This window comes from Apodemus sylvaticus, chromosome 5, assembly GCF_947179515.1.
Source record: "Apodemus sylvaticus chromosome 5, mApoSyl1.1, whole genome shotgun sequence".
Taxonomy (NCBI): Eukaryota; Metazoa; Chordata; class Mammalia; order Rodentia; family Muridae; genus Apodemus; species Apodemus sylvaticus.
The window spans coordinates 50019180-50031374 of NC_067476.1; positions in this window are offsets into that span (position 1 = coordinate 50019180).

Consider the following 12195-nt stretch of genomic DNA (forward strand, 5'->3'; position numbering starts at 1 on the left):
TCTGTAGACCAGGCTGGCCTCAAACTCAGAAATCTACCTGCCTCTGCCTCCCAAGTGCTGGGATTAAAGGCGTGCATCACCACTGCCCAGCTGCTAAAACACCTTAATGGAATGTTATAATAATAATATAGGTCTTCAAATGTAAGAAGTGTTGTAGATAAGTTGTAGGCCATTCAATAAAATAGCTTCATGAAGAGACATGAGTGAAAACAAGATTCCATTTTTGTTTTCAGGACCTAAAGATACTAGGGATTTCAGAGAAATGTCTAAGAATTTTGGCAAAGAATTGGAAAATTGAAGAAGGAAGCTGTGGGACATGGAGAGATGGCTCATCAGGTAAAGGTCCTTGGCACACAATTCCTGCTGAGCTACATTCAGTCTTCAGGATCAAGAGAGACCCAGGTCTGCACTGCCCTCTGACCTCCAATGTACCACATGTACATATATCTGTCCACATGCATGCGCACTAATATATAAAGAAATTATATTTAAAGCAAAGTGGAATTCTAGCATGGCGGTATTTACCTGGAGTTCTAGTGCTTGGTATGCTCTGGCAGGGAAATGAGGTTAAGACTGGTATAGCTGCTTTGTCGCTTCAAGGCCAGGCTTAGGTTAGCTACACAGTAAGATCACGTCTAAACCAAAGCAAAAAAGTGGAAATTCTAGAACTAACAATTACTGTGCACCACAATTAGTGTCAGTTGGGTTTTTTGTTTGTTGTTGGGGGTGGAGTGAGGTGGTTTTTTTTTTTTTTTTTTTTTTTTCTCTTTTAGATAAGGTCTCCCTGCTGTATGGCCAGGCTGGCCTCAGAAAGTGTCCAGCCTCCCAGTGGTAGGCTCCCAGGTATGCGCAACCATGCCCTGCTTGGACTTGGGCTCTTCCAACAAAGCAAGCACAGCTGAAATGAGGGTTTGTGAAGCAAATATTCAGAATAACAAAGATACATTATAACAGGGAATTGGTACTCCCTGGAGAGGAGACTGGAGGGGAAGCAGAGTTTATGAGATGACAGAACTTTACAAATTGAAGAAGACATGAAACTGGAGGTACACGAACTCCAGCAAGCCAGATGTAGCACCTCGCTGGAGTCCCTGCTACACGAGAAGCTAGAACAGGTTGATGACTTGAGCCCAAGAAGTCTAAGCCAGCCTTGTCAACATAGAAGCAAAACAAAATCAGCTTTGAGCAGAACAAATAAAACAAACTAGGATTACAGTGCAACTTGGTAGCAAAATGTGTACTCGGCACCTGGGGGTCTAGATTCAGTCCCCAGCACAAAACATAAAACAAAATCAAAATCACATAAAAGTTTCAAAAAGAGTAAAGGGGCCAAAAGAATTACTGAAAAACACAACAGCTTACTCTGCCTGTCCTTAAACTGCAGGTAGACTTCAACATTGATGCAGACCCAGAGTTTTCTATGTTGAAAGGTTTTTAACCACTAACAATTGTTTAACAGCTTAGTTCTTTGGATTGTATAGTTTTTGGGGTTTTTTTTGTTTGTTTGTTTTTTTACATTATGTTTTGCTTGTTTTTAAGTATGAGTCATTTATTGTTGGACAAGTTACTTCAGAATTTAACAGCTTAGCCAGGTATAGTGGTGTACACCTGTAGTTCCAGTATTTGTGAGGTCAACACACACACACACACACACACACACAGGTTGGGGGGGACAGACAAAGAGACAGAGAGAGGAACTTGAGCCCAGACATTTTAGACTATGCTGACAGCAGTGATACCCTCTCAATGATAACAAAACAAACTTAACAGCTTGGAACAATAAACATGACCTATCTGAAGTCAGGAGTTCACAGCAGTTGACTAGATGGTTCTGGCTTGAGATAAAAGTGATTCCAGATACTGGCTGGCTCTTCAGACAGATGAAAGTCAGGCTGGAGGAGCCTCTTCCAAGGTAGGTCATTCTTACATTTTAGCAAGAGGCCTAATTCCTTTTTTCTAAATCAGGAAGGCTTAGTTTATCACACATTGTTGACTGGAGGCTAGCATTAACAATCACATAGGATTCTGCCACATCTGTATGGGAACTTAAGTTCAGATCCCCAAGCACCCAGGTAGAAGGGATGCAGTTTCGTGCATCTCTGATCCCAGTACTGGGGAGCATAGATTAGTGAATCCTTGGAGCTCAGTGGCCAGCCAGCTTAGTGGAATCAGTGAGGATTCATTGAGAGACCGCATCTCAAAAAATAAGAGGCAGGAGCCAGGTGGTTCATGCCTTTAATCCCAGCACTCTGGAGGCAGAGACAGGTGTATATTTATGAGTTCGAGGCCAGTCTGGTCTACATAGTGAGTTCCGGGACTACACTCAGAAATCCTGTCTTGAAAAACCTTATTATTATTATTATTATTAATGTGCAAAGTGATAGCCAAGAAAAATACTCAATACAAACCTTTGGCCTCCACTAATTCACACGTTTATATATACCTACATGCACATACACACACATACACGGGCAGAAAACATCAATTCTATGAAACAATTATCCCCAGATAATTACTCTTGTCTTTTAAATCCATTAGGAGAGGGTTTTCATTTTTTTTTACATTGGTAAAGAATTTATTGATTGATGCAGATTTAAGGTTTTATTGGTATAAATTTCTCTTTTTTTATTAGTTTTATATACTCCATATTTTATTCCCCACCCCACCAACCCCTGTTCACCCTCTGACTGTTCCACATCCCTTCCCCCTGTCTCCATGTGGATGTCCCTACTTCCCACCCCACCTGATGTCTAAACTTCCTGGGGCCTCCAGTCTCTTGCATCATCTCTGAATGATCACAGACCCAGCAGTCCTCTACTGTACATGTGCTAGGGGCCTCATATCAGCTGGTATGTGCTGCCTGTTTGGTGATCCAGTGTTTCAGAGATCCTGGGGGTCCAGATTAATTGAGACTGTTGGTCCTCCTGCAGGATTGCCCTCAGCTTGATTCATCCTTTCCCTAATTCAACAGCAGGGATCAGCTGCTTCTGTCCATTGGTTGGGTGCAAATATCTGTATCTGACTCTTTCAGCTGCTTGTTGGGTCTTCCGGAGTGCAGTCATGATAGGTTCCTTTTTGTGTGCAATCCATAGCCTCAGTAATAGTGTCGGGCCTTGGGACGTCCCCTTGAGCTGGATCCCACTTTGGGCCTGTCACTGGACCTTCTTTTCCTCACACTCCTCTCCATTTCCATCCCTGTAGTTCTTTCAGACAGGAACAATTCTGGATCTGAGTTATGACTATGGGATGGCCCCCTCTCCCTCACTTGAAGCCCTGACTTCCTGTTGGAGGTGGGCTCTATAAGTTCCCTCTCCCCAATGTAGGGCATTTCATCCAAGGTCCCCCCTTTAGTCCTGAGAGTCTCTCACCTCCCAGGTCTCTGGTGTATTCTGGATGATCTCCCCAACCTCCTCTCTCCCCAGGTTGTCTGTTTCCATTCTTTCTGCTGGCCCTCAGGGCTTCAGTCCTTTTCCCTCCCCCAGTGTCAGATCAGGATCCCCTCTCTCCTGCCCCATCTACTTTCCCTCCCAGGTCCCTCCCTCCCTCCCTACTTGTGGTTGCTTTCTTTTCCCTCCCAAGTAGGACTGAGGTGTCCTCACTTGGGCCCTTTGGCTTGTTGAACTTTTTGAGTTCTGGGGATTGTATCTTGGAGATTCTGTACTTCTTCTTCTTCTTCTTCTTCTTCTTCTTCTTCTTCTTCTTCTTCTTCTTCTTCTTCTTCTTCTTCTTCTTCTTCTTTTCTAAAATCCAATTATTAGTGAGTACATATACCATATATACCATGCATGTCCTTTTGGGTCTAAGTTACCTCACTCAGGATGATATTTTCTAGTTTCATCCCTTTGCCTGCAAAACTCATGATGTCCTCATTCTTAATAGCTGAGTAGTATTCCATTGTGTAAAATGAACCACATTTTCTGTATCCATTCTTCTGTCGTGGGACATCTAGGTTGAGATTTCACACCTGAGGAATCTCAAACGGCTGAGAAGAACCTAAAGAAATGTTCAAAGTCCTTAGTGGTCAGAAAAATGCAAGTCAAAACAGCCCTGAGATTCCACCTTACACCAATCAGAATGGCTAAGATCAAAACCTCAGGTGACAACACATGTTGGCAACGATGTGGAGAAAGAGGAACACTCTTCCATTGCTGGTGGGATTGCAAACTATTACAGCCCCTCTGGAAATCAATCTGGAGGTTCCTCAGAAAACTGGAAATAGGTCTTCCTGAAGACCCAGCTATTCCACTCTTGGGTACATACCGAAAAGATGCTCCAACATGTAATAAGGGCACATGCCCCTCTGTGTTCATAGCGGCTCAATGGTGATAGCCAGAAGAGGGTTTTCATTTTACTCTGAGATTAGCCACTACATTCCTTCCTTCTTTCCCTTTCCCCTCTTTAAATAGCTCTTTTAAAAACCCTTGTTCTGTATGTGAATGGAAAAGTTGTATTTGTCTTATTGAGATTTGCTTATTTCTTTTGATATGGTGATTTCCAGTTTTGTCCATTTTCCTATAGAGGAAGATCTTTGATGACATCCCGTTGTTGCCCTGTGTCATGGAGATCCTGCAGCTTTGGATCTGCAGGAACAGCTCCATCACCTGCTCCAGCACTTCATAGATGTGCTAGATGTTGGATCTGGGCCTGGGTGGTAGCTGGGTGGGTCAGCCTGCCAGCGTCCCTGCACACACACACCACCAGGGGGAGCGCTCCAGCACTGCTCCAGCTAGCTCTCCCAATGCAGCAACCGTCAAGGGGCGGAGCCCGCTCTCACTCTCTCATACCCTCTGGGCTAGCTCACCCCGTCTCCAGGGCTAGCTCTACTGTGCTGGCCAGGCAAGGTACAGGGCCTGCTCTCCCAAGTGCTGCAGCCAGCAGTTAGTGCTGGGTTAGGGCTGTGAGGTAGGTACCACCGCAGGAGAAAGCTTAGCAGAAAGGATTGAGTTGTGCAGAGGCTTTTTAATTCCGTGGAAATCCACTTGCCAAAGTTCTCGCTATTATTCCTTGCACCACTGGAGTCTTGCTCAGAAGGTCCCGGCCGATGCCCATATCTTCACCTGCTCCTCTCCCCCACCCTGATAGCTTCCAAGTGTCAGGCTTTACTCAAAATCTTTGATCCATTTTGAATTGACTTTTATACAGGGTGAGAAATAAGGACGGAGTTTCCAGTTTCTACAGGTGGACTCCGATTTTCTCACTACCTGTTTTGAAGAGACTATTTCTTCTCCAATGTTTGCTAGTTTTGTTGTTTTGTTGTTGTTTGTCTTAGTGTTTGGGGGGCATCTTTTTAAAAAGAGAAAAGATAACTATAGCTATGTGGGCTTAGTTTTATCTATTTATTTACAAGGTATATAGCCCTGGATCCTGAAATTCTCAATATAGACCAGGCTGTCCTTAAACTTACAGAGGTATGCCTGCCTCTGCCCCCGTTAATGCGGGGATTATAGATGTGCACCATCACATGCAGGCTCTATTTCTATCCTTTGCTGCTGTTTCCACTGCAGAGACTATTGTATAAGTTGGAATCAAGTGACATGAAACTCCCATCATTGTTCTCTTTGGCCAAGATTACTTTAAACTATTTGGAGGTTCTGTGTGTGTGTGTGTTGTGTGTGTGTTTCTGAATGACTTTGTTTCTATTTCTTTGGAGAATGTCATTGTTCTTTTATAAAGATATGATTGAGTCTACCCAGGCTTCAGTAATGTAGTCATTTTTACAGCATTCACTCTGCCCATCTATGAGCACGGCATGTCCTTCTGGTTTCTACTGTCTTCTGCAGCATTTTAAATGTTTTGTTGTAAAGACCTTTCCTTTCTTGGTTAGATTAATTTATAAAGGTGGCACACTGTGTGTTTGTTTGAATAGAACTTTTTCCTGATTTCTTTTTCAGTATGTTATTAGTATACAAAAAGAACCTACTGATTTTGTATCTGATAATTTTCTTAAAGTGTTTATTAGATTTAAATTTTTTCAGAAGGAATTTTTAGGTTTTTTTTTAAATGTAAAAGCCTAGCTCTTGACAATAGGGAAGATTTGACACCTCCATATTGTATTGGTATTATTTTTCTTTCTCTTACTGATCGAGCTAAGAATTCAAGGCTGGTGGTCCGAATGTAAAATAAAATTAAAATTAAAAACAAACAAAACAAAGCAAAATGAAAAACCCAGACCCCATACTTCCAACATACAATGACCCAGAATATACATCACCATTCCAAAAGGGAGGAGCGGAAGCACAGTGAGTACTGGATCAAGACAAAGCCAAAAACTAGCAAAGCAAAGGGCAACTTCTGCAGCTCTAAGTCTGAGGTCAGCGTGGTCTGTGGCTATACAGCATCTTCAGCTTTGCCGACTACAACACACTTCTAACTTAGGCCAGCTCTGCTCCCTGGTAGCAGCTTTCCCCAGCAGGTATCCCTTGACTCTGGCCTCTCCAACACCTTGGGATCTCCAGCATAATGCAGGCTTCAACTTCACAGCGTCACACAATGGTCTCTCTGAGCCTCTTCGCAGAGACATCCCTGACACAAGCCTGGCTTCAGCAGCTTTCCTTAGCTACAGCGAGATCCCACAGTGCCTTTCTTGTATCTCGGACTCTGAAGCCAGAACCACACTGTCAAAACTACCAAGCCCTGCTGTGGCTGGAGTTTAGCCTCCTCTTTCAAACCCATTGCCATCATTTTCTGTTTTGATGTTTCCTTCACAGTTTAAGCTTGTTTTTAATTCCTTTTCACAACTTAGAAGCTTAGCTGGGTGGGGTCCAGTCCTAAGGTCAATACACACACACACACACACACACACACACACACACACACACCTGCCTTTATTCCACTTAGCTTCAGGCTTTAAACTTTAACATTAACCCTTTCACCTCCTTGACCAGACCTGGCTCCAACACTAATTTTTCTGCTGCTCTTTTTCTCCTCAATCCACATTTTGTTTTGTTTTTTTTCCTTTATCAGCTTTCTCCTTTTCATTATAGGGCTACATAAGAATTATCACCAATAATCAATCAACACAGTCAATACTAGGTTGTCTTGAAATTTCTGTCACTTCTATTAATCCAAAAGTCTTCAATTTAGCTTCAAGCAAAATTTTTGTTTTGTTTTGTTTTGTTTTTCGAGACAGGGTTTCTCTGTTTCTCTGTATAGCCCTGGCTGTCCTGGAACTCACTCTGTAGACCAGTCAGGCCTCAAACTTGGAAATCTGCCTGCCTCTGCCTCCCAGAGTGCTGGGATTACAGGCGTGTGCCACCACAGCCCGGCTCAAGCAAAATTTTAAGATGGGGCAAAAAGCAGCCACATTCTTTGACAAAATATCACGAGAAAGGCCTTTAGGCCACTTACTTAATATTTTTCCTGTCTGAAACGTCTTGAACTGGGCCCTCACAGTTCAAATAACCCTCAGCTCTAACTTTTATGTCCCTCCTAGGATGACCCATTAAGCCCCATTTAAAGCATCCAACTGCATTTCTAGTCCAAAGTTCCAAAGTTTTTCATATTCCTCCAAGAAATAGCATGGTGAGGCCAGTCACAGCAATACCCCCACTTCTGGTACCAATTTCTGTCTTAGTCACAGTTCTGTTGCTGTAAAGAGACACCATGACCAAGATAGGCCTTACCAAAAAAAAGTATTTAGTTGGGGTTTGCTTACAGTTTCAGAGGTTTAGTCCATTATCATCATGGCGGAGCATGGCAGAATGAAGGCAGCCATTGGAGCAGTAGCTAAAAATTCTATATCATGATTCTTAGGCAGAAGATTCTGGGCTTAGCACTGGATTTTGAAACTCCAAAATCCACTCCCAGTGACACAGTTCCTCCAAGAAAACCAAACCACCATACTTAGAATGCTTTCCTGAAGAACATGGAGGAAATATCTTACAAATTTCTCCTAAGTCTGTTTGATCTTTGGTTAGAGTTGACTCTAAATTTTTCTTGTTAATTCTGTATGTGTAGATAGGATCTGTTGATGAAAGGATATATTATCGTATCTGGATCTATTTTTCTTTTATATCAATACACATTATAAAATTGAGTGCAAGACTGTTTAGTACATGTGTATTTAAAACTGTTATATCATTTGAATGGATTGTTCAAAATGTTCACAGTAACAAAACTTGCATTAAGTGTGGTAATTCCTTTTGGGTGATCAAGAACTTAGAAAGTAGCATAGTGGTATCTGTAGAGAGGGCTCAGCAGCTTAAAGCACTGGCTTCTCTTCCAGAGGTCCTGAGTTCAATTCTCAGCACCCATATGGCAGATCACAACTGTCTGTAACTCTAGTCCCAGGGGACTAGGTGTCCTTCTTCTGGTCTTTTGGGGCACTACATACATGCAGAGAGAACACTCATAAATGCAAAAGAATAAAATAAAATAAATTAACTTTAAATAAAACTAAGTAAACAAATAAGATAAAGTGGCATAGCTTATCCTGAGGAATTAAACCAAAACGCATGTGCACTGGCTGGTTCTGTGTGTCAATTTGACACAGGCTGGAGTTATCACAGGGGGGGGGGAGCTTCAGATGAGGAAATGCCTCCATGAGACCCAGCAGTAAAGCATTTTCTCAATTAGTGATCAAAGGGCAAGGGCCCACTGTGGGTGGTGCCATCTCTGGGCTGGTAGTCTTGGGTTCTATAAGAGAGCAGGCTGAGCAAGGTAGAGGAAGCAAGCCAGTAAGAAACATCCCTCCCTGGCCTCTGCATGAGCTCCTGCTTCCTGACCTGCTCGAGTTCCAGTCCTGACTTCCTTTGATGATGAACAGCAATGTGGAAGTGTAAGCTGAATAAACCCTTTCCTCCCCAACTTGCTTCTTGGTCATGATGTTTTGTGCAGGGATAGAAACCCTGACTAAGACCTCATGAGACTGAGCCATATCTTGAAAGTCTCATGCCTTTACAGATGTCATACAGAAAGGAAGAGCTGACTTTAGAATGTCCCACAGTTCTCTGCAGTGAGGCAAGGTAGCAAGTTAGATGAGAACTTTGTCATGAAAGTCTGTGAACAGAATCCATGGTTACTTACATTGGACTGTGTTGGTTACAGAGAAGAGAGGCAAGAGTACACCAAGTTACAGAAGTCTGGGGATAGAAGGAAACTCTATAAGAAGAAGCACCATTGCCTCAGATTGGTTAGCCGCTGAATTCAGGATGTGACACAATCAGAGGAGCCGCTACAGGATTTGAGTGAACATTTTTAAATGTACTGAAGGAAGTCTGGGGATGTAACTCAGCGGTGGGACATGAATCTAGCAGGTAGAAGGCCCTGGATCAAGTCTAAATGATCTTTTGTTCTTTTGAGCCTCCATCGTGGTACTGGCTAACCTCTCTATCTTCCTTCCCATTTCTGGCAACTCTCATTAAACTGAGAACATTTTGAAATGTTTCTCGCATCACATATGAGCTTGAAGGTCTTCATCTGTATCTGTTTAGTTAGAGGGGCCAGGTTGGATTCATTTTTAAGGACTCAATTGACTTCCTTAATATTTTTCTTTCAGAGCATTCATTGTAGAAGACATCTGCAGCACTGCAGGATTTTAGCAGTTTTTAACCTCTACACTATCTCCCTGGCAACTGTTCCTCCCAGCAAAAATAAGACAATTAAAATGCACATCTTTGATTGACTAGTTGGTTGTGCTGGGAGTAAAGCCCAGGATTTTGCATGGTTAGGCAAATATCTACTATTCATCCATCGCCCCCCCCCCCTCCAGCTTAGTCTGTCTCTATTTAGTAGATTGAGACAAGATAGAGCAGTTAACACACAAAATAAAAGTGTGTGCTAGTTACTGGCTTGACCTAAAACCACAGATGAAGAACATTTTCCCTGGATAAAAAAAATATTTTCACAAAGTTTACAGCTCTGCCATGACATGGCAATCTTCCTGTGAATAGTAAACATTTTAAGGATTGGAGAGAAGGCTCAGCAGTTAAGAATGTTTGCTACCCTTGAAGATAGCCTGAGTTTGGTTCCTGGTATCCATCCTGGGTATCTCAACTGCCTATAACCCCAGCTCCCAGAGACCCGAATCCTTCTTTCAATTTCCAAGGGCAGTTGAACATGTGTGTGTGTGCATACACTTACACAGATAACCTACACATTCATAGTAAAAATTTAAAAATAAATATATTGATACCTAGTTCAGTCATCTACTTCTTATGACAGATAGGCACTAAATTAATTTTCTCTCCCAAATATTATATGCATATTTTGCTATCTAGTATCTCAGATATGCTTTCCTTATTAAAGTCATGGTTTGCCAAGCAATGGTGGCACACGCCTTTTAATCCCAGGAATTGGGAGGCAGAGGCAGGTGGATTTCTGAGTTCGAGGCCAGCCTGGTCTACAGAGTGAGTTCCAGGACAGCCAGGGCTACACAGAGAAACCCTGTCTCGAAAAACCAAAAAAATAAAAAATATATAAAAATAAAGTCAGGGTTCCACATAGCTTAGGTTATCCTCCAACTCACTAGGTAGCTGAAAATGATCTTGGACTTCTGATCCCCCTGCCTGCACCTCCAGCCTGAGTGCTAGGATTACAGGCTTGCATCCCTATACCCAGGTTTTTTAAATCTTAATTTAGTTTTTTAAATGCATATGTATGGTTTCTCTTTGTGTTTGCCTGGGGCCCCCCAGAGGCCTTAGGAGACATTAGAGAGACTGGAACTGAAGTTACAGGCTGTTGTGAATCATCCCGTGGGTACTGGGACTCCAACCTGGGTGCTCTAGAAGACAAGCCAGCACCCTTAACTGCTGAGCCATCTCTCCAACTCCTACACCTATTTCTTTTTTTAAAATATGCCTTTTAAGGCCATTTGTATTGCAAGTTATAAATAGCTCTAGTGTACTTTTCCCAATACTATGTCAATACCACCCACGCATTCAGTATTTTTACAGTATGTTAATTTTCATTGCCTTGTTGAAACTAGCTCTAGGGGATAGTTAGAGATTTCCCTTTAACATCTCATACACACTGCTTCAAGGGATAAGCCAGTAAGGTACCTACAGGGAGCCATGGAATGGTTAGCATTTTGTTGATAGTGTTTGAGTAGGCCCAGAGTTGAGAGCAGCTTCCCCATTCAGTATGAGATAGGCTGTATTTCAGGACACGGGGAAACAAGTCCTGTATGTAGCTAAGAATATGAGAGGACACAGAGTCAGTCACACAGCCACGCGCTGAGCAAGCTCCCCTATCCATACTCACCCTGCGAACCCTCCTGGCTGCTCTAGCTGTGCTGCAGACATTTTTAGATGTGTTCTGTGAAGGCTTATGGGATAACTCATTCTGAGCCAAGAGCTAGATCTATTCTTGTTTATGTTATGCAAAGTAAGTGATGTCTGTGTGATGATGGTTCATATGGAAACAAAATATTATCATGGAAGTTTCCTAACGGGAACATTCTGGGAGACTCCAACTGTTTATGGAAAATGTTACTTAGGATGAAAGTTAGTTTCTCTTTTATAGTTAAGTGATAGATTTTTGGTTGTATATGTAAACAATTGGCAGAAAATATTTATGAAACTAAATAGTGGTGCTATGCAGGATTTATAATCAGTGCAAAATGAAAACCTTGCTTGTTCACCCCTTTTTTCCTTCTTTATTTTTATTTTTATTATTTTTATTATTTTTATTATTTTTATTTTTATTTTGAGGCAGGGCTTCTTTTGTATCGCTGGCTGTTCCGGAACTCAGTCTATAGACAAGTCTAGCCTTAGATTCAGAGATCTGCCTGCCTCTTCCTCCCAAGTGCTGGAATTAAAGGTGTGGCCACCACCTGCCCAGCTTTTTTCACTCTTTTCTAACACTCTACAGTCATAGTCTGAATCACTTAAATATAAATATATATACATATATATGTATATGTATATATATATATATACACACACACACACACACACACACACACACACGCGCGTGTGTGTGTGTGTGTGTGTGTGTGTGTGTGTGTGTGTGTGTGTTAACCCCATATTGCGCATGTGGGTTTAGAGAATGACTTGGTGGGAGTTGACTGTCTTCTTTTGCCTTCTTTGTCCTGGAGCACAGGACATCAAGCTTGGTGGGGAGCCAGGGCTCCTCAAGGCTGAGACATCTTGATGGCCCCGTATTCTGCATTTTGTTAAAATACTAAAGTCACAACATTTTTTTTCAATCACATTCAGATAACATTTTATCCTCAATTCAATATGAATGTGCACTGTG